The following is a 23,871-nucleotide window of genomic DNA, read 5'->3' on the forward strand; positions in this document are numbered from 1 at the left end:
CGGTGTGTTGATGTGTTCTTTCCGCTAAAACTACCAAGTTAAAATCCTTGTACTGTTCAAACTGTACCTGGTGAATAAAATCCATCGTGATTCTGATTTCTGGTGTTTTCATGGATTGAAAGTTGTTGCTGATAGATTCCACCAAAACAAACCAGAACAAAAATGGCATCAAGAGAATCATCGTCTTTCTCGTCTGGCAAAGAAACACAAGAAGTCACGGTAAAAACAAGAACACTCGGAGAACGCAAACCTCCACCAAGTTTAGAGGAAAAAAGTCACCAGCAGACATTCCTGTAGAACCAGACCAAAATCTACATTATGATCTAACATTTGTTCTGGATACTGTATCCACAATACCTGCTGGATCATCTCCAAAATCAAACTCCATCTGTTTGGCATCGTTTATCATTTCATTTCAATCCGTTTAAATTCAACTTTCTGAGATATCCTGCGAACAAACGCAGATGAAAACATTGAAGAAGTAAAAACACTTCTTAATGAACCGTTGCCACTTGGGCACCATCTTTGCATTCTTCTACAGGACTCCAATTCCCATAATGCAATGCATAAAACTATTCCCAGGCTAAAGTCACATGACCATTTTATCATAACAATCTTTCGAGCAGAAGTTTCGACCTTTGTGAGTAAATTCTGCCATTTTTAGGAAGAAATACCTCAAATGTATCTTTAAGCTTTCCACCAGTGGTGGCAGTGATGCATTAAGATTAATCTTTAATCTTAAGACAAAACGTGTTCATTCATTTCAATGCAAACACTTTAATACTGTGCAAAAGGCCGGTAACAACAAAGTAGAGAGAGATTAATTTACCCTGACTTTATTTGCTTGCCTTGTTTTGTGACATTTGTGTGAATCTGGATTAGACATACAGTACATACACAAGCCAAGAGAATCGATTAGTTAGATTTATTAGATTAACAGTCAATTTTTTTTTTTTTTTTTTGGTTAATGCACAAATTCAGGCTCTGTCTACTAAGTTACTACTGTAAAATATTTTTAGTATTATGCATTAAAAAACATATTTTTCATTTCTCAGTTCACTAATACACTCAATTGTTGTAATATTTATTTAATAGTAATAATTAGATGATAATGTTTCATAATTGTAAGTAAAATCTAGTCGAAAAAAAAGCAGTATAGCTAAAAGCGACATTCCAGATTTACTTTAAAAATGTTGACATATTTTATCTTTTTTTAAAATCGGTGAAAAGAACCCAAGAAAATTGCTTTCATATGTATCTGATGACTTTATATCCGGAGGTGTTACAGAAGATATAAAGCACATGTGAAGCCACTTATTTGGAGGTATTTCCTCTCTTTTTATGGTCCCACAAACACATCCGGCAAATTCCTTAATTACTAAACACCCCCTTTAGCAAAGCTTTAAACATCAGAATCCTACTGTGGATTTCCCTTTCCCCTTCTCTCAGTTAAAGCTTGTAATTATTTCCTTCGGCTGGTGTTTTGGTGCATGTGCTTAAACTACCTCTAGCAAAAGAAACAAAAACATGTTGAGAGGTAAAAAAAACTAAAGTCAGGACCAGAAAGATCATGGGATAGAACTGAAATACATTCATCAGCTGTACTTTACCTGGATCAGGGATGGGTGCATAAAAAGACTTGTTTTTGGATGTTTTTGGTGATCAATTTGTGAATTTTCTGTCCTTTTGTGTAATTATCTGTTGTAATTTGTACAATTTCCTTTTTTTGTTATTAATATGAGAAGCTTTTTGTCCTGTTGTGTTTTGAAGTATTTTTTGTGTATTTTAGTGGTAGTGTTATGTGGTTTTGCTGTTCTTTGATACATTTTTTCTATAACTTTTGTGTATGATAGAACATTATATCCTTGTGTGAGGTTTTTGCAGTTATTTTGTGTATTTTTGTGGAAATTTTGTGTATATTTGCTGTTCTTTTGTGTTTTTCCATTATTTTGTGTAGCTATTTCTTTTTCTGGCTTTCTGCAGTTATTTTCTATTATTTTGTGTATTTATATCTGTTTGTGCATTTTTGTAGTTTTTTTTGGGGTTTTTTGTTTGTAATTTTGTGTATTTTTGCTGTTCTTTTATGTGATTTTATATATATATATATTTTTTTTTGTGTAGCTATATCTTTTTCTGGGTTCCTGTAGTTATTTGGTGTATTTTAGTGGTAATTTTGTATGTATTTGTTGCCCTTAGATGTGTTTTTCTAATATATTGTGTAGTTATGTCCTTTTTGTGTTTTTTTTATTTTTTTGTGGTGGTTTTGTGCATTTTTTTTTTTTTTTTTTTTGGTCCTTTTGTGCATTTATCTCTCATTTTGTGTATTTATTCTAACAATTTAAATGTTTTTGTTAACCTTTATGCTTTTGGACTCATTTTGTGCGGGCTGCACAAAATTAGGCCAAGGGCCACATGTGGCCCACTGGCCGCCACTCGCCCATCACTGATAGACGGTGTGTTTTGGCTACAGGCCGCTCAGGTTTTACACACACAGATAATATCAAAACCTTTCTATGGGTTGTGTTTGCTCCGAGCACAAACTTAGTATTCCTTCATCGAATGAAGCTTCTGAATCGCTGATAACATGACATAATAATTCAAACATTTCTATGTTGTGTTGCCGTATCAAGCACAACACATGTGCGCTACTTCAAACACAGGCGTCTTCTTTTAATCTTTGGATCAATGTTGAGTGAAATCATCTCTCCAGGCTCTTTTTTTTCTCTTCCTCAAGTGAAATTTCAGCCAAGCGTTGGAGTATCTGTTAATCTTCCTCTTGTTTGGGTTTGTCTGCGGGAGACTCGCTGCCCCCTTTGACTTTAAACACCTTCTGAAAACGACATAGTGAGAGCTCTGAGGACCTTATTTATAGCTTATTTATGACGCTACGCTACAGCCCAAACACACACAACTCTATAGTGGCTGTTGGTATAAAGCAATATGCATCTGTGTCAGTTTGTCACATATTGATGAAATATGTTTGTTTAAGGAGAAAATACCTAACAGATGTATATTTGAGACAGGGCCACTGAGGGTGTAACAGTTAGGTATTCACCAAACCGTTTCTCTTGGCACCGTTAGCTTAGCGGTTAGCCTTTGCTTACTGCGCATCACATGACGGACGTTAATTAGAAGGTAGGGCTGGAAGACAAGACAATGGTGAAATGGTGAAAACATGCATGCAGACACTGTGCTATGAGATCAGCTATGTTGCTATGGCAACACATCTGTCGTCCCTAAAGATGCTTTTTTTTTCTGAAAAACTACACAAAACGTTGAATGAAGCTTACTTTGACCACAACCTTTCACTGTTGTTACAATATACAGTAGTACCTGCGTTATATGTATGTTTTCATATTTCCTGCTACCCTTCTTCATTCTAATTATGATTATTATTATTATTGTTATTATTATCATCATCATACTGTTGCAGTTTTTGCACCAACCACCAAAACTCTACTCGATAATACAGCTTTTTTATTTTTTATGTTGATCTTATGATTAATTATATTCATCGGGATGAATAAAGTATTTATCTATCTATCTATCTATCTATCTATCTATCTATCTATCTATCTATCTATCTATCTATCTATCTATCTATCTATCTATCTATCTATCTATCTATCTATCTATCTATCTATCTATCTATCTATCTATCTATCTATCTATCTATCTATCTAAATAACAAATACATATGATACGTTTGAACTGGTAATGTGAAACTGTGGAAAAGTTTATTTCATAAAAAGGGAAAATACATATGTACACATTTGTAAAGCTTTTATAATTTATAGTTATTATATGCATGTAATATTTTATTGTTGTTTGTATTGGTTGATTTGAGAATCCTTTAAGCTTTGTCCAAACATTGTAATATTACGATAGAAAATCAAATTTGAAAAAAAAATTTGTTGACTAAAACTGAACTAAAACTATGAAGGATAAAAATGACCAAAATGTGCCATTTCATTTTAAGACGAAAGAAGTGTCTGCCAAACATAACCCTGTATAAGTGGTTGTCCCTTAGGAACTGCAGTTTTTGTACAAACTGAGTCTTTCCAGGATAAGTTGGAGTTCCAAGTCTGGATTCAACTGGTTTACAAAAAATGTAGCAACATGATTTATCTTTTTAAAATTGATTTAAAACGTATGAATGAAGCCATAAAATAAGACCGATTGACACCATCTCCCTGTAGGTACAGTATAGGTGAACACCACTACAGGCAGACGTCTTTGAATCGTGTGCTGTTTAGCGCTGACTGAGGACCCACTGTTGGTAGTCTGGGGTCTGGCTAACTCATCAGAAGATGCGTATGAAAGCCTGAGTGTAACCCAGATATGCAGCTGAGCAGAGCGGCGTGGCGTGGCGTGCGGCAGGATGATGAATGGAGTGACATGGTTGGGAACGGATGAGCCGTCTGACAGTAGATGTCTGGAGTTGGGGCGTTTGTCTACCCGCTGGACCCCTCAAACTTAATCCCCCTTTTTAAGCTTAAACTCAAGACTTTAACTCACAGCTGATGTTCATGGTTTTCATCTTTATTAAAAGAGCGGCGGTTTTCAGATAGTGAGATACAGCTTGGAATGCTTTACACCAGCGCAGTCATAAACATCAAGAAAACTATTTTGTTTTCAACCAAAGAGCTTTTGCGAGACATTTAAATTGAGGTACAATTCAAATGTATAATAGAGGCCATTTCTATGTAGTCATTATTGGTTTTCTCATTTGTTTACAGAATTTAAAAGGAGGCCGACCTTAATGCATCTCGGCTCATCTCTGAAATCCTTCAGTTAAGAGGAAAAAATAAGTCCTAATGCTTCAAGGAGTGCCTTTACATTTCCACTGACACCTCATATTCTTTCTAGCAGATCCATCTATCGCCCACACGCTCATGCTAACTCATGCTAACTCACAGCAGAATATGTCCTCATCCTTTGGAGAGCTAACACACATGGTGATGTGAAGATTAGAAACCCCTAATTTTACACGCCATGTATTGACCTAGAACTTGAAACTCAAGCAAACACACAGCACAAACAGGTTCTAGATGGCTACATTCTTCTAATCCATATCTGGTCCAGTGGGTCCACCCCTAGCATGATCATCCAGCTCACATTCCACATGGAATGATGGCACTTGGTGCTCCAATCTTGGCCACAACCAAACCATCACAATGCCAGATGTCAGCCAAGGACGGACCAAATAAATATAGCACCTCATACATGGACTACTTTTGGTTCACATCCAATTAGTTGATGCTAACCTGCCATAATCTAGCTAAAACTGGCCCAATTATGTTTCAACACAACTAGTTTACATTTGCAGCATCATATGTGGGCCATTTTAGGCTCATAGCTGTTTTGTACGGAGCAGAATGCTAAAAGTGCCGGACTGTTGCACGATGTTGCCCAAATCCGTATGCTACATGGTCCAAAAAAAATAAATACAATAAAATTCCGGCCCCAAATTACCTATGACGTTCAAAACAGTACTTTGCAGCCACGGAGTAAGATAACATACACAGGAAACAGTAATTAATAATAAAAATGTCATTCCCGGACAGTCGAGAGACATGTAAACAGAATATTGAAACGGAGGTATGACTTTTGTGAGCACGTCAATGCCAATTCGTAGCCACAGTTTTTTTCTTTTTTTTTTTTAAGCATGTCATGTCCAAGGCTCTGTACTTTTCAGACTTTGACAACTTTATGTAATAAATGTTATAAAAACATGAACTCAGAAGTAGAATCACCGCACTCACAACCAAATCTGCCAAGGTGCCGGAGCTTTAAACATATTTGTGCAAAAAAGAGCTTTCGGTCCAAAAACTTGGAAATTCAATTTGTTTTACTTGCATTGATCCAAATGTGCAGATCTCCTTTTTTTTTTTTTTTCCACAAATAAAAACATGAACTAAAAAAACTAAACTATCCAATTTTTTTCCGACCATTGCCTGATTTGCTCGTTTGTGTTTTCGTAGTTTTTCTAGATTATGTATGAAATAAATCAAACCAGTGGTCCCAAATGTCTATTGAATTGAAGAAAGAGAGAAAACAAAACCCTAATGAAAATCAGACTTGTTGTTTATCGCGTTGCTGAGACCACATACAGGATGTGGCAGCAGTGATTTGGTGACCCATTGAACTTTACCACATACAGTAGATACTGTGCACACACGCAGTGAAGGTTCACCAGCAGCACATGCACAATCTCCATCCAGTCCAATGACAGTTCAAAGCAGAGGTGAGCTGGAGTTAATAGAGATGAATTGCGTGGCCGTCGGCTCCCGAGGCTGCTCGCCATCACTGACGCTTGCCAGACTCGGATCAACATCTTCATCGCTCTGAATCATGGACGCTTCTCTCCACTGTGGCACATCTCCATATACGTCTGTGATCCCGTCCCTCCCTTTCTTTCTTCACTGTGCCTGGTTTGCATTATTTTCCCCTCGGAGCAAAGTGGGATCTTTCAGTCTGCGCTGCAGTCGGCTGGCCTCTATCAAAGACGCTGTATGTTCGGAAACCAAGTTTGATCATTCTCCTGCTTTCATCCTTCTCCATCGTCGGAACGAAGTCGTTTTGCTGGGTGGCCGAGATGTGGAGTAGTTGGATCATCTCTATGGTTACTGCTCAGGTTTTAGTGGTGCCAGTAATGTACAACCCGCATTTTTAAAGGAAATGCCATAACCGTGAAATTTTCTCCCTGGCAAGCACACGTCACAGTATTTGCAGATGATTTGTGGCTTTTGCTTCGACCTGTTTGGGATGTAAAAAGTGCCAAAAAATTGAAAAATGTTCCACTAAATTCACTTTATTGATATTTAATTTTTTGTAAAAACTGACTGGCCATAGGAAATGTTGCAGATTTACTACTTTGACTCCCTGCTGTTAGCAGACAGCTTTTCATCAACTTTATTGGGTATTTTTCAAGGTTCAATAGATAATGCTTCTACAAGGTCATCATTATGTCGTTTTTAACATAAAATAGAGCATTTCTAAGGAGAAATCTTGTGTGCTTTCTATTCCGCACTTGGTGAACTACCTTCTAGCAATTGTGACAAATGTGTCGGCACCGTTGACATCTCAGCAACTGTTGATGCAATAATTAGTGTCTTTTCAGATCCATCTCGTGACTTGTTTTCAATAATGCGACTAGCAACAAAAACTTTGCAGAGGAATTAGCCTAGTGCCAAATCCCCTTTCGGCGGGGGAGTTTGATGGGACGGTAGGGGGATGTGGCATCTTCTTCTAGCCTTCTTCGCTAGGGAATTTGGCCTTACGACCTGGACGTGGATAAGCAGAAGACTGTGCGGCAGGTGTCTTTTGATTCTACACTCAGCCTCTGGACATACGTGACCGGTAAAGTGCCCATTGCGCCAGCCCTAATCACTTCCTGAATAGCTTTTTTCTGGTGAGTTTTAGTCATATATCTACGGTATACAGTCATATATCTACGGTATACAGCATCAAACAGAACTTTTAACAGTCAACATGTTAAAAGTTCTCCAGTAGAAACATGTATACAGCTCTCTCTCTCTCTCTCTCTCTCTCTCTCTGACATCATCAATATGGTGGAAAGATTTCAGGAATCCAAAACCTGGTAGTTACGATTTATAGTTAACAATTACTGGCTCAGATTATTTAAAAACATGCATGATTTCTTTCATAGGATATGAAGCAAAAAAAAATGGTTTTTGAAAAAAAATTCCTTTGATTTCTTCAGAAAATAAAGCAAAGAATTATGATTTTGTGTGTGTGTTCCAACAAGAAACGTGACTCCCTCTGTTTTTATTTTTCTCCGGACTCTGTGAGACAAGATTTATCACCAAACTTCTGTCTTATTATCTCTTTAAAGATTGCCCGCATGCTAAGAAATATGTTTATATTTTCACGGCATGTAGTGGGCTGAGAGTTATTCCACTGATATGTTCAAAGGAGTGTCTCGAGTTTCCTGCATGGCTTTGAACACATTTTCTATCAGTGTCACTTTCAGCATTTTTGACAGCTTGATTCTATTAAATGCTTGTAAGAAGTAAAACCGATACATTCCCATGCCTTTAAAGTCCAGTGTCCGTTTGAGGGTCTGTATCAGGCTTCTGCCTCGGTGGCTGTCACGGGTTGCTCGGATGAAAAATGAGAGCGAAGGTAAATGAGCTGTGAGGTATCAGCTTTGAAGCTGACTCGGCTCTGAATTGATGTGGTGTGACTCCTTAAAGACCGTTGGTTGGATCGCATCCCATCTTTTGTCTTTACGCGCCTCTTAACGTTCACCACTATAAAGAACGGGTTTTGTAAGGAAACCCCAGTAGCTCAAAACAAATAGCTACCCACTGAAGGTTACCAAAAGGTAGCGTCACCTTAGAAAATGGGTCAACCGATGGAGAAATTCCAAATTTTTATCAAGCAAATGATATTTCAGTACTTTAGCCTAGAATTAGGCACTGAAAAGATTATTTATCAGTATTTCAAAAGGGTTACACGAGGGAGAATAGCTATAACTTAAAAACAAACAAACAAGTTAGCTGTTTTAGGGCTAAATTGCTAACTTCAGCATCTGCTAAAAAATGATGCTTGATGCTTTTTATATCTTACTTTTCAAGTCAAAATTACAAAAATTCTACTTAGCGACGGAAACACCTGTGTACAGGTGTCATCACCTGTAGATGGTGCACCCCACATATTAAAAACCTGTGCTATAAATATAATAATGAATGTAAATAAATAAGATGTCAAGAAAACCGTATTAATAATATGTGCCAGAAATGTCTTGGGAGTCATAACATTTTTTATTTATTGATTTGTTTATTTGAGTGGGACAGTGAGTATTAATGTACAGCCAAAGTTGCAAATACATAAGATTTAGCTAAACGCTAATTTCCATCAGGAGCCCAAAATAAATATATAAATATCTTTTTATATGTGGGCGATGCCATTTTAATAACATCGGCTTCTAAAATCACCTCTAATTCCTAGATTAATGGTTGAAGAGAATAGTCTTTAAGTGGAGCAGTCTTTGCCTTTTTGGTCGAGTATTCTTTAGGGTCTTAAAAGTCAACCTCTATTTAAATTAAAACGTATTATATATTGGTTAAAAGGCAGCTTTAGTATTCTCAGTGAAACCTGCACGCCCTTTAATGCAACGTATGCTGTCATTAAATAAAAGAAGGTTAAATAATAATCCTTACAGTGTGCCTGCATGTGTTTGGGTTCCTTTCTATGAGCACGTCTGTGCTCTTACTCTTACTATAAACCATTGTAACACTTCCCTCCTGTTCACAAAAGCTCCTCCAATAACGGCACCGTGATTGATGACCACTCAGGGCCTAATGAAAGCATGAAAAAGCAAACCGACTATTTCATGATGGCACAATGCAAGCAAAGAGTCAGCACGTTGCTTGCACTTCCTAAACAAATGACACGCCATCCCAACGTGGCCCATATTTCAGCCATGTTTGATCTGCAGTTACTCATTAGCCTCTCTGAACACGCTTTTGTGCGACTGCTTGTTGTTCTTGGAGTCTGTTAGGCCGCCATCATCATCCTCCACAAAGCAGAACACATACATCTTGCGTTGCTAAGTTAATAGAGGCAAACACCTTCCGGGATGTAAACAGAGTGCTTGAGTTAGTCAATCTTTCTTTTGTATTGCATTGGATTAAAACAATCGTGAGGGAAACGAGTCAACACGGATTCAAACGTGCTGACCTCCAGAATTGTGATCAGTGCTTTTCAACCTATTTTCTGTAAAACGTGTCTGTAAAAGATTATTGTGACCTTAAACCTTATCTAGTTGAAAACTGAGCTAATTTCAGTGCTGTGCTGTGCCATCATTGTCTGATGTGAATATCCCCAAAACTGACCCATAACAGATGAATGATAAATAACATGTTTTGGTAACATAAAAAAATTTAAACTAATGGAAATAAAACATCTTATTGAGGCACAAGACATTCAAACAGACAAAGTTAATGAATTTTCATCCAGAAAAATGTTTTAATTTTAACACTTTGCATCTACAAAAGTAGGTTCATCTTTGAGTATCCTAAAACTTGATGATATATAATTCATTTTCAGAAATGGCATATAATTAAGAAATCTAATGAGAAATAAGTATATGAAAAATGTATACCACCCTCAGGTACATCATGGAATACGTCTTCTTCGATTTGACAAACACAGTCAGACTAAAACTTGATCAACACATTCATTAAAGTTAATTCAAATATGATTAAAAAATTCATTATTTAGGTTCATTAAGATTCCATTTATTTTTTAAGCCCAGTCAAGTCTGTACAGAGTTTAAAGGATCTGCTGGTACTTATCCATTTAATTCTACAGGCTTGTTTTTGAACTGCTGGCAGGGCGAGAACATGAAAACTTCACAATACGAGGTTGCAGGTACACCTTGAGATTTTGTAGGTTTAGATGTCGATGGGTTTGTCATCATTCATAAAGGAAGGCAGTGGCTGAATTTGGAAGTGTTTTTGGCTCACTTCATCATGGCGGGCATGTAAAGAAAGACCCCTGAAGAATCGTAGGCAATGCCAGGAATCTTAAGCTAGGCGTTGGTGCCAACAGCTTGCTCTTCAATCGTTCCTGCTGCCTTGGCTACAACCCTAGCATCTCATACCCCTCAGAAACACTTTCCTCCAAGTGGTTTTACCCACTGTGAATTCACTGGGGAGTCAGTATCTCTTTTTTCAGGACAAAATAAGACAAGTAGCCACAGGGACAGACGAAAAAGAGAAAAAACAGTCTGTGCTGGTTGGAGTCATACATGGCTCGAGTTGATGTGGACGTAATCTCACCACATTAAAAATGCTGGAAGAGCAAACATTGGAAAATATTTCAATATCTTTAATTTGAAGCTGCTGTTTGATCTTGTTGACATCCACGATCTAACACTATGCAACTTCTTTTATTCCTCCCATGGCCCCATGTCTCCGTGATGATGGCACTGGTCTACAGTGGTTCTCAAACTTTTTTGACTCAAGTACCCCCATTCTCTAACCTGAATGCTAGTACCCCCTTTTGTCCGACTACAACATTTTGCTCAGAATTCTGTGAAAAAACAACTATGCAGCATAATAATGGATTGAATGAGTGATAACACACGTTTTAAAGAATATAATTTTGTAAATAATGGAATGAAACCATATTTAGTGCCTCCTGTTAGTACCTCTATAGTTTTTATCATTTACATCTTCCTCCTGATGTGGGACCGAGACTGACTCCTGTATTTTGAGTTCATGTTTTAATCAAGATCATTTTTGTGTGTATATTTTTCTCTTATTTTGTGTGTTGTTGGTATAATTTTAATTTTTTTCTCTCAGTTTGTCTATTTTTGGTGTGTTTTGTTTGTTTCTTATGTCGTTTTGTATGTTTCTCTGTTATTTTTGTGTATTTTGTCATAATCTTGTGTATTTTTCCCTCATTTATTGTGTCTTTGTTGTTGTTTTGTGTATTGCTGGTAATAGTAGGTATTATTGTCTCTTAGTGCATGTGTTTTGGGTGTCGTTTTTTTGTATTTTGTTCTGGTTTGTTTGTTGTTTTTATTATTCAGTACATTTTCCTCTTTTTTGTGTGTTTTTGTTGTCATTTTGGGACTTGCTGGTAATGTTTAGTATGGTTATTATTTTTAACTAAAAATAAACATAATACCCTATATTTTTAATACTTTCGTGCAAACGCATACCCCTAGGGGTACCCTAGGCATACCCCCATTGGAGAAGCACTGGCGTAGACAATAGCACCAACCATGATACGGTTTTGAGCTTGATCAGACGTAATCACAGTCTTATATTGTAAGTACAGTGATGACTTGGTGAAACGTTATGCTCGCTCAGCAGAAGTGGAGTTTGGTGGGTTTGTCAGTGCACTGACTCATCTCATGCTTGTAAAAGCCAGTAGCCACAGAAACACGCGTTTCATCATGCGTGTGTGGGAAAAGGGTAGAAAACAGCGTCGAATATGTAATAAAGTCGCAGGGAACTACGCTGGTGTTCTTTGATGAGGTTTTGAGCCACAGAATGCAGACCATCATCAGCACTGCCAACACTGCTGGAGCCAGTTTTCAATGATAAAAAAATGAAACTAGCACTAAGTCAGCAGAATAAAGGATTCCTTACGTTATTGTTACTTTTTTGTTAAATACAGGAAAATGAATAGAAATGCATATTGATTTATTGTGCAAATAGGTATTTATTTTAAGATGTTGATAGGTAGTGATTGGGAGGGTTGTTTCTTGTCCCTGTTCATTGGCATCTGGTTATAAATAGCAATAGTAAGACAATCGGATACAAATTGGATGCAATGGATGAACAACAGTGACGTTTGTGTCTTGCTGTGCTCTAGTTGACCTCCATTACGCCTTGCTGGGACGTCCTTCATGACGTTTTAACCAGTCAAGAGGTTTCCTCCACGCAGTCCACAAGAGCCAGTCGACACATGTCGAGGTAGACAGAACCTACCTTACTCCGAGTTACCAACCCATCACTCAAAGCACGTTACACAAACCATTGTTCGTTCACATTAGTCACTTGCATTAGTCATACCACTGACGGTACAGAAATGTGGCTGACATTTTTCGCCTATGGCCCCTCCAACCACTACTAACATTCATGCAAAATTCATTTCCATTCGAGGCAATATGCGTAAAATGCCTTGCCCAAGGACACAAAAACTACTTTTTGGTTAACGGACGAGCCACTCAACCACTAAGCCACGGTACCCTGACTTAGCGTGGCCGTCTAGTCGAAGCCAATACCATTGAATGCAAACAACTACAAGAAGTTTGAAACATAAAACATAATCTTTTGGTGAACAAAACCGCAAATATCTGCAAATTATTCAAATAATAGAGACTGAGTTTTCAGTTTGATGTATTATGTGTCGTCTCATATTTCCTTTCCCTTTGTTATCCAAATAAAATGTCAAGTTAAGGTAAATATGAATTATTTTTCATTGTACATTCTTTTTACACCATTTGGTTGGCTTGTTTTTAAAACTTGGTCATGGCGGTGGTTAGGGTTGCCAACTTAGCAACTTAGCAACCCCTCCAAGGGACTAATTTTCCCTCAAAAAAGTGTCTCGTGACAAATCTAGCAACTTTCTTCAGTGGCAAGTTTCTCTACAATGCTCCCCCATAATGTGTCTAGTTCATATTGGACTATACATTCAGGACAGTATTTTGTTAACAAACTACAGCTACAGGAGTTTATGGACATCGTATCATGCTAATCTAGCAGTTTTACTGTGGGTCTCCGACTCGTACCGGGCAGAACAGCTCACAGCCAGCGTCTAGACCAAGGGTGGGCAACTCCAGTCCTCGAGGGGCGGATTCCTGAGAATTTTAGATGTCTCCCTGCTCCAACAGACGTGGTTGAAACCAATGTGTTGCCATCAAGCTCTGCAGAAGCATGATAACGAGCCGTTCATTTGATTCAGGTGTGTTGGAGCAGGGACACATCTAAGAGCCTCAGGAATCCCCCCCTCAAGGACTGGAGTTGCCCATCCCTGGACTAGACTGTGAACAGAGAAGAGGCTGGTGCGGAGGGCTACGGGCTAAGCTAAAGCTATTATCTACTTATAAATGTCAATTTTCTGATTAACAAAATAAAACAACTTTGGTGTTTGAGTTTGTATCCCAACCAGAAGCCTCGGATTCAGTTCTCTCTTTTTATTTAGTAGATTCAAGCTAATACCTGAAGTTAGAATTCTAATGAGTGTATATAAAGTGTAATGTCCAAAGCCGACTCTGCATGACATGTGTGATTATCCAGATTTGACGCTGATAAAACAAAGCAGACACCTCACAGCGGATGAGATATTTCCACAGTGCACTTATGTTTTCTCAAAGATTGTTTTAAAAAGGAACACCCAGGAATTCTCAAGCAGCCCAAAAGAGCCGTGGGGTTTTGGACTGTGTGCTTTTTCCACTCAACACACTCGGTGTGACCAAATAGTGGTGTCTGGGCAAAACTGAGCTGGTTCCCATTTAGAGACAGTGGCTGGCTCCAGCCGGTAATTGGCAGGAGGGGAAACAAATTGGTCTCTGTCTCTCCTCAAGTCTGCCAGTTTATTTCACGCTACTTCTGCTCTACCATTTATTTTGGTTAACGTGTCTTTTTCTGCAAGCATTTCAAACATTTACAAGTTCCATTCATGTGTAGATCAGGATTGGGTGGTTGCTACGTTTGATGGTTGGAAGAAAACTGTTAAAACCAAAATGCAGGTTCGACCAAACATGTCAGTCAAACTTTACCTGTGTTTAGTGCAATAGGTGCTAGGGGAGGGTACACCATGGACCGAGCACCGGTCCATCATAGGACAAAAACAAACACACGCTCACACACTCAATCTCACTTTTACTTGTGATCTCAAGACTTTAGTTAGCATAGCATAGCATCACGTTTGTATGTTTCGTCATACCATACATTTTTGGATGTTAGGAGGAAACCGTCGTATCCGCAGAAAACCCACACAAGCACACGGAGAAAAAAGCTTTTATTTTGTTGTAAATCTTTTAAATGCCAAAGTGGAAATGGGTCTTGCCTACAAAACATGGTGAATACAATTCACTTTCTTTTATTCTATTTTTTAGAACCTTGTCTGCACATGCTGTCAAAAGTCAACACTATACATGTAGTCTTTCGTGACAGCAATGTATGTTTTATTATTGCAATTAAATAATTGTGATCATCACCAGCCTTCTCTAAGGAAAGGTAAGAAACACTTTATTAAAGGGAGAATATAAAAAGTGAGGGCAGTGTTACACCTTAGGGAAGGTAACAGGGAAGAGGGAGTTAGGGTGGGACAATGGAAGAGTTGACTATTTAAAGGTGGGAGTGCAATGTGATGTTTATAGTTGTGTATATTGCGTTGTGTAATAAGTTAAACCAGTCTGGTGACGATTCACTTTCTAGCATTTACTGTTTGAAATATCAACCATCTGCAGAGTGACGCAACTGATGATTACTAGTAAAACTAGTGGTTTCTGTGACAGCATAAAAGTCCCGGGTTCAAGTCCTGGAGTGATTTCTTCCTTTGTGGAGTTTACATGTTCTCCCCGCACTTGTGTGGGTTTTCTCCAGTTTCTAAAAACACCAATGTTTGGTTATTTCTAGGGGTGCATGGTTAATCAGCCAGATTTCCCGATTCAATTCCGATTATTGAAGTCTTGGTTACAAACCAATTTTTGATTATTAGCGATTGTCGATTTTGATTTTTGATTATTGCTGATTATTGATCTTCCATTAAACATCAGTCAGCTACTGAATTATTTGACTTCTTTTTTTGACAACAACTCACAGCACCGTCAATATTTTTTAGTGCTGTTGAAATATTCAAATTAGGAGGAACTACGTGGTCTGCATTACAATTTGAGAAATGTCAATAATCGATTTTTGGAAATTAAAGAATCAAAACAATTTCTTTTATCCTTCCTAGTTATTTGGAGGCTTTATTATTATTATTATTATTATTGTACATCCATTTTATATAGTGCTTTTCTGGTTACTCATAGTCACTTTAAAATGAAGGGAGCAGTATTGGGGTTTGGTGCCTTACTCAAGGGCACCTCGGCAATGTTTCCCATTGTGGTGAAGGACAGTGGACCAAAGAAGAATAATGGTCACAATATCAGGGTTTTGTGCTGTTTCATCATACTGCAGATTCATCTTTTTTTAAATGTTACCACAGATTGCTGTAATACAATGGCCACCTTAACGCTAAGACGTTGCCAGTCTTAGTTAGCGTTACTGTGTTTCTTCACTGTTTCTTTACCTGCTTAGCGCTCATTGTTCTCACATTTATGTCAATAGAAATTCCCTTTGTTGTCTAAGAGAAACAAACACTTGTGAAAGAGGGAGAAATTGAGTGATCCACCAACAGTTTCCTCCACCACAAACCCTTTCAAGGTCCAAGATGTTTATAGTCCTGCACGCAGCGTCTAAACAGCGGTTTACACCATGTAAACTACAATTCCGTCTTTCATACCAGTGCAGCAAATAAATAAAAGTCTAAATGAAATGACGCAAGAAAAGATGGAAACATCACAGTAAGATTTAAGTATAATTAGGTAATTATTAGACATTCAAACGAACAATAGAGGTAGAACGTTAAAAGCAAGCAGTCATGCACTAATAGCTGCTTTTACGATGAATGAATGCTGCACTAGAGGCTATGTTTATCTTTTACCTGCTAATACATGCACCAAAGACACTCATCTGTTGTAATGTTGTAGCGTAGATGTGTAGGAGAACAATCAGTGTGTCCCACACTGAACTCTGACTGAGCGCCACAGTTTGGGAAACTGAGCTGTTTTTTCTTTTTAACCGCCCAAGTAAAAATGTCAACACTAGCTGACATGATGCTACATGTTTACTAGGACTATAAGGGCCATTAATGAGCTCTATTGTCCAGTAAATCTCTAAGTGCTGCTCTGGAAACAACAATAACAACAGACGCCAGCACACGTGTAGTAAACAAATGACTAAAAGCTCTTATCCTTACACTCCTGTGCCTTGTTTGCACACATGTTCTACATGTTGTGCATCTGGTTTGTGTTTATGTAGATGCCACTCCCCCCTCTCTCTCTTTCTCTCGCTCTGTATCTTTATCTTTTCGTTCTCTCCCTCTCTATTTCCTGAGTGTGTACAAAGTGATTTCTCGGGCTCTCAGCTTCCTGTTTGCCTGAGGGCATGAGGACCCTCTGGCTGATGAAAGTAAAGCTTCATATCAGATTGCACACAAGCCCCATTTTAATACCTTTTATAAGAGTGTTTTCATTAGAGCATGGCCATTTACCTGGATCATGTCTACCAAGGCTTGTCTAAAGAAGTCCGTAGCTCCAACACATTCATTCATTCATTCATTCATTCATTCATTCATTCATTCATTCATCCATTCTTCCATCAACTCTCCATAACTGCTGGGTTTAATTACGGTCAGAGATAGCAAACCTCCACCAGGAGCCTAACTGGAGAACTATCCTCTACGACAGATATTAGCAGTTATCTGGACAATTGATCTTGTTCATTGTACCATGATAATTAGAGTAGCTAACAAAATTAATTTTCACCAAATATTGCCAGATCACTTTTAGCCTAGGTTTCCATTACCCTTGGAAATGCACAAAATCTAATAGCGCAATAAAAAGTGGTGATGAAAACACCTGAATTTTGGAAAAAACACTTGAATATCACTAAAATGTTTTCATGAGGAGGAATTTCAGACGTTTCGATATTGAAATGTGTCGCAAAAGCGCTATGGAAACACTTTTTCTGCAAATTCACATCACAGAACGCGACTTTCCTGATCACATGACCACTCCTCTCTGAGAAAACATGACACGGTACGTATCAAACTGAAACTGATCCAGAATCAGTATATTGATTGAGATTCCCTCCAAAATCCAATGGATTTTTCCATTGCGTAGGGTTCTTTGGTCAAAAATCAATTACGTACTTTTAGTTTAATCCAGCTAGGATTCAAGGCTTGAAGGGGGAAAAAAAATGATCAAATGATTCCATGATTTTATTGTTATTTCCAATGGAGAACATTTAAAAACTAAATTTGTGGCCCTGGGCCAGCATCATTCTGTAAACATGAATAAAAAAATAATAATAAAAGGATCAAAATCGATGATGTGTAGCAACATCAGAGCTTTGGCTTATTGTTCATTAGTCCAACAGACAAACAAATAACATCTGATTTCTGTGTTGGACAGGTGTGTAGCTCATCATAGTATCGCTATCCTCAGTAACACAAAGGCTCGGCAGAGTTTCTACTTTTTCCTCTACGTCGTTTTTTGTTTTTCTTGTGCGTATTAACTCAGCTCACATTCCTCGTGCTCTCCAAAGGGCTTTTTTCTTATTTTGAAAACCAAATATGAAACCAAATAATTGGCGTGCAATGGTAAAGAGAAGAGTTTTAAGTTGCATCCCGTGTAATCTCGAGCTAATCACAGTTATTGAGCTTTTCCTTTTGTGTATTACGCTGCCAAGAATATGCAATATGCACACAAAAACAAAGACGCCATGTAAATCCTCTTGCATTTGCATGTTTTTGCACATCGGTGACTTTACTGCAGGAAAAAGTTTGAACTCTGAAGTGTTATTTAGCAGCAGTTCCTCACATGGTAGCTTTGTCACGTATGTATGCAGAATTGCGTCGATGTGATTGTGTTGACACAGTATCATATTGGCCCGAATCCAAGATGTATTTCTTGGTTGTCCATTCAAGCCCACATGTTAACATTTCCATGCATTCATTCCAATCTTGCATTGTCCACGTACGTGTGCATTGTAGCACAAATCTTCTTATCTCAGCTCCTCCAACACACTTACCCACTCAGGCATAGCATGACACTGTAAAGTCCTGGTACAGTGTGTTACGGCTCTATGACAGATTAGCTTCCCTCAGAGGGAGAACATTTCCCTTTCTCATCACTTTTTCAGCCCCTTTAGTTCTTTGTCCACAAAAATAATATCAAACCCACATCCAGTGTTCAGATAGTGGAAGAATAAAGGCTTTCTCTACTGATCTGCATTGTTTTCTCACTGTGGCATTTTCTACCAATATCAACAATGACTTCTGAAGCTTATGTTTGCAAGTCGGGTCTTTCTGTGACTCTATAAAGTTAAAATCATCTTTTACTCTCACCCAATGGTTCACAAAGGAACTACAAGACATCATTCTTTTAGGAGAGGAATTTTGTTTCACAAATAAGAAATGTACCTATCAAACAAATACAGCATTGTTCACACATGTAAAGAAGCATGTTTTCAGGCATAGTGCACAGTGCAATTTGTCTCAAACATATTTCTGTGAATTCCTCAGGGAGAATAGAATGTGTTGCCACTAATTTCCCACATTTTAATGCATTTTAATTATTAAAAAATATCCTTCATTTACAAACTAACATTTTTCAAGTTCAAACAAATAATTCTTCATTTATAAAACAAGACATTTCTTAGAAGGTTTTGTGGCATTTGCATCTGTTATTCATTTGTATTTGGATCTGCAAAGTGGAAAATATGTGCCGAAAGTCATGTTTTTTTTTTGTATTTGAAGGATAATTTGTGGTAATTGAAGACATGTTTCTTTGTGTGTGTAAAACAAACCGTATTTGTTTGATTGGTACTTTCTTATTTGCATTAGTTTTCTGAATCGTTGGGCGTGTGTAAAACACGATTTGTGTGTTTGTCATAAGTTTCTTTATATGAGTAAAGCATGCTGTGTTTGTTTGATTGGTACTTTCTTATTTGCAGAGGAAAATGCATTAGTTTGTGAATCATTGGGTGTGTGTAAAACATAATTTGTGCGTTTGTGAGGTTTTGGCTCGAGTTTAATTCCATGTAAATCGTTTAGCTAAGAGTTTTAGGACACACTCAGAAACAGCGAAAATGTTTAACCAAACAAGTGATCGACATAAAGCAAAGGTCACTTCCTCCCCTCGTCTTTGCAGATAATGGACAATGACAAAAGATTCATTACTTTAATAAATAAAAAAGGGCATTTAAGTAAGAATCTTATTTTGATAACCTAAAGGTATAAAATACTTAGCGTTACATGTTGCTACAGTGTCTGTTTTAGTCACCATCCCACTTACTTTTACATCATCTGTCCGTGTTTGCCAAATGGCTCCAAGCTTAAGTCCTTCATACAATTAAGCCATTATCACAATTTACTCATCACCATGCATGTACACAGGTACTCATTAAGAGGGTGTTTCTCCATCCTCTCAGCCCAATGCTGCTTTAGTGTGTGTGTGTGTGTTGTGTGTTTTACATGGAGGGCGTCAATTAAAGTGTTGCCAAAGCTACAATTCAAAGCTTTTGCTCGACTTAAAGCAGGATAAATGAGTTAGAGTGAGCCACGCAGCGTGCACGGAGCCGTTGGAATATGTTGCTCAGGCAGGTTAATCAGATGTTGGAGCTTGTCATCAAACCCGTGTGAGAGTTTATAGTTAAAGCCAGCGAGCACTTTCTTAATTTACCTTTTCTTAATTTTAAAAAATGTTTCAATTATCTTTTTTTAGTTTGAAAGCGACGGTGCACATTTATGAACAATGTAAAAAAAAAAAAAAATAACATATTGTGAATGCGCCAGAGTTAGCAAACATTATACACAAGGATTAAAGTACATAAATACAACACAATCAGTCAATCAACAATGCAAAGTGCATGAATATAAGAATGACAGTTAAACTGGTCTCACCCTGGGACCCACATTTTACCACGGTCATTAAATCGTGACCCACTTTTTTTTAGAATTCAATCAACCAAATCTATTTATTTTTTAAATAGCTGTTGAAAACACACACATATAATATATATATATTTTTTTAATTTAAATATATATATATATATATATATATATATATATTCCTGTGCAACATGCATTTCACAGCATGTCTGTCAAAAGAAAAGTTTCTTTCAAAAATAAAAAACAAGTCCAACACGACATTAAGTGTTTATATTTTTGACCAGCTGTCCGCGACCCACCCAGCACAGGTCCACGACACACTTATGGGTCTCAACCCACCAGTTGAGAATCCCAGATCTAAACTACACCTCGTTGCAACAAATGGTCATTTATCTAATTTAGTTTAATTTCATCCTCTATTTATACATCATTTATCCATGCATAGAGTTTGCGTGGGAGCATTCTTAATACAATGTACATAATATACCAATATTTTAAGTGCCATAAAACACAGGGACTGTAATATACATGAATTGTTGTTCTTTTAAAAATACTCATAAGTCAGACCCTCCAGGAACTCGCAATTGTTGCAAACGCAACTATTATTGCAAATTCTGCGCGGACCTGCAATTCTGTTCAATCACCACAAATTTAAATAATCCATGTCTTGTTAAATTATTGTCAATCTGAGCTCTTTTCTGTATCATTATGAAATAATTTAAAGGTAATCAGGGTTTTTTTTTGGCAAATTGACCAGTTTAGGCAAAGTTATAGAAAACAATAAAGCTGCAAAATGCCACAAGTTTTGCCACAGTTTTTTTGAAAGAGCTGTCACAAAATCAGGCATTTTATGCCGCAACAATCACAGAAATTGGCCACAAAATTCTTGAGGGACTGTTAAGTTTTCAGTGAAATTGTCCCAAACTTTTTAGACTTTAGGTTGGTTCTTCTTCTGTTGCACAATTCTTCTTCACAATGTAAATATTGAAGCGACACTGTGCCCAGCAGTTCATGTTATGGTACTGCAGCAAAAATAAAGCAGAAAGCGGCCGCCAGCCTGATTTTATCATGAATTTATCTATATATTTAATGCTATTTTTTTCTTTTGACTTCTCATCTTACTCTACTGTTAGCTGAGCATCTTTTCAAAGATGCAGTTTTTAATTTCTCTTCTACTTACAGTAAATCTACTTTTCCTCACAATTTTATATGACAAATATTTTTGGGGCCCAAAGAGACCAGAGCTACAATCTGCGATCCTTCAGCCACAGCTCAAGGCTTGAGCTCCAATGAATCATCACATGATGATTAGTTGTGGCCGAGTCGGGATCCCTTCCCTTCTTTTGAGCGCCTCCAATTAGCCATTCCTCTACAGCGTATGGCACGACTTTGTCAGCTCTCCTTCACTCTACAGCAGGCTTTATTCCCGCACCCAGGCTAGCGTACAGTTGCTCTGGGAGTAAAAATGAACGCATCCTTGTCTGGAATGCGTGTAAACACAGCAAAGGGATCGGCTGTCCTTGAGGCTGAGGGAGTGACAACCTGCTGCTGCCTGTGTGGGCCGGCTTTGTCTCTCCGTTGGTGGCGCCGTTTTAACAGCCTGCTTTACCCAAAACTGTTAACCCTGCAGCGGAGACAGTCTACTGCTGTAAACCCTGCTGTATTATTAATGATGTTTTTGCAACCTATTTATACATCATATAAAAAGCTGGAAGGGGCCTTTCTGACTGTGTTGTTTATTAGTAGGCAGCCTCTTTTTTTTTTTTTTTTTTAGCAGTATATGGTTTTATGCAAATAAAAACTTGAGGGTGCAAAACACTTTGTGATTCTAAAAAAAAAAATAGTTGGGATTTTTGTCAGGTGGGGAAATTAAATGTTGGAGTTGATAACAAAACTTCCCATTGTCTGTGAAATAAACCCTAAAGCAGATGAATAATGTGCAGCATATTAAAAATTGTGTCATGGGGCACATGATTGTAATTCATTTTAACATTAAGAATAATGATCAATATGAGCGCTAATACAGAAAAGAACAAATATGTGGAGCTGGATATTTACAGATCATGGGTTTGTATCATTGTTTTGTGTCTGATGAGTTTTCTTTGTACAATTTTCTATTATTTTTTATGTTTTTGTACTTTTAATGTTTGTTTTTTTTGGCATATTTGTGCGTTTTTTTTTTTTCAATTTGTGTATTTTGTTGGTCGACTGATACATACAGATAACGAACTTTTGACTAAGGTTGAGAGTGAGACATTTTTTCTTTTATATAATTTTTTGTAAATAATAAATAAAATAATTTGCTCATGTATAAACCAGGGGGGGGAAATCTAAATTTAAAAAATTGGACTTGGGAGCCAAAAATAGTGATCATGACAAACAAATATAGTTCTTAAAATACTGCTAAAAATGATCAATTAGAATTTAATAATATAAAATATGTTGTAGTTTCAATGGGAGACAACAGAAGTGTGAAAGCTTTAGTTTTCCTGCTTATCAAACAGAAAATAAAAAATATATAATTGCAAGAAGAAAAACAGAAACATTATGAAAATTGAGAGTTTTGCTATGAAAAATTTTAAAGAGTTTTGCTGAAAGATTAAGACTTGTAGTAAAAAGCAGCGTCAGAAGTGGAATATTTATGTTTAATTGTGTATTATTTACCATTTGTATAGCTATTTTTTCGTTTTCGTTCCAGCTTCTCACCAACTTCCCGTCATTCCTGAGCAAAAAAAACCAAAATTTAACTGAAATATTCAGAATAAAGGATATCAACTCGATTCCCAGAAGCTGCCTTTCCTTCCTTTCTTTCGGTCTAATGACTGATGGTAAAACCGTGCTGAAAAACATAAGGCTCTGAGCTCTTTCCCTGATTACTTTTCTTGCTTCCTTTATTCTTTAAGTGCCGGGTTTTAATCATGACAATGTTAACTTAGGTCATTGTACACTATAGCGCCCTCGTTTCTGGTAAGGACTCATTTGCAAAAACATTTTTCCCAAAACATGAAAACAACATACAGTAATTTATATTCTGTGTGTTGAGATTAGTTTAACCATATCTAAAGCAGAAGGATTGTCAGAGGTAGATTCTTGTCTATTCCGTCACCCAGGCATGTGCTCTTTAACAGAGATACTAACTCAATGGAAAATCCCTTAATTACCTCAGCTTTCCCATAAATCTGTGTGTTCGTGTCTTCCGTCAGTTTACCAAGAGTGCAGATTTTCTATAATTATTAACCAGAGTTTGCAAATCAATCTGAACATCTCAAATTCTTCAAATAAGAGCTGCCCTGGTCAAGGTCTTGGCCGTACAGACAATTAGGAAGGAAATATACAGGAGAAAGCCCAAGGCAGCAGTAAATCTAAGCCACAGCCAAGTTTATGACAGAGGAGGATAATGCATGTCTGCTTGGAGGGTGGCGGTGGGGGGTGGGGGGGGGGACTCATTTGGCCGTTTCTTCAGATTCTGAGCGTTCCAATCGGATGGACATTCCTCAACCACACTCCCACTGTACGGCCTTGAGATTCTCTTATCCTGAAGGTAACAAGACTAATAGTCATAGAACATTGGCTAAAACATTGTATGACGTCAGATCTGATGTTCGATTCAATTCCATTCAACTTTATTTATGTAGCGCCAATTACAACAAAAGTCATCTC

The sequence above is a fragment of the Gouania willdenowi genome, chromosome 19 (assembly GCF_900634775.1).
Source record: "Gouania willdenowi chromosome 19, fGouWil2.1, whole genome shotgun sequence".
Classification (NCBI taxonomy): Eukaryota; Metazoa; Chordata; class Actinopteri; order Blenniiformes; family Gobiesocidae; genus Gouania; species Gouania willdenowi.